The following is a 242-nucleotide window of genomic DNA, read 5'->3' as shown; positions in this document are numbered from 1 at the left end:
GGGGGGGACATTCCTGCATTGGGGGGAGGTGTCTCTCCATGGGGGGGACATCCCTGCATGGTGGGGGGTATCCCTCCAAGGGGGGGGGGTCTCTCCTTGGGGGGGACGTCCCACCCAGGGGAGTTCTTGCCAAAGCCCGGGCAAAAATTAATACTCCTTCTCCCCCCCTGGCCCCGCAGATCGCCCCAGCAGAAGGTCCCGACGTCAGCGAGCGGATGTCATCACGGGGCCACCTGAGGTCA

General features: G+C 65.3%; 1 protein-coding gene across 1 annotated transcript in view; it reads left to right on the top strand.

The window, feature by feature from the left end:
* The window catches only part of IGF2BP2 (insulin like growth factor 2 mRNA binding protein 2), a gene marked incomplete at its 3' end in the record, with an annotated part of 17,128 nt that overhangs the window by 15,570 nt on the left and 1,316 nt on the right, over positions 1–242 (top strand). The gene's annotated exons all lie outside the window — the stretch shown is intronic.

The sequence above is a fragment of the Calidris pugnax genome, unplaced genomic scaffold, assembly GCF_001431845.1.
Source record: "Calidris pugnax isolate Ruff unplaced genomic scaffold, ASM143184v1 scaffold37, whole genome shotgun sequence".
Classification (NCBI taxonomy): Eukaryota; Metazoa; Chordata; class Aves; order Charadriiformes; family Scolopacidae; genus Calidris; species Calidris pugnax.
Note: the sequence above shows the minus strand (reverse complement) of the source record. Positions and strands in the feature narration are given on the sequence as shown.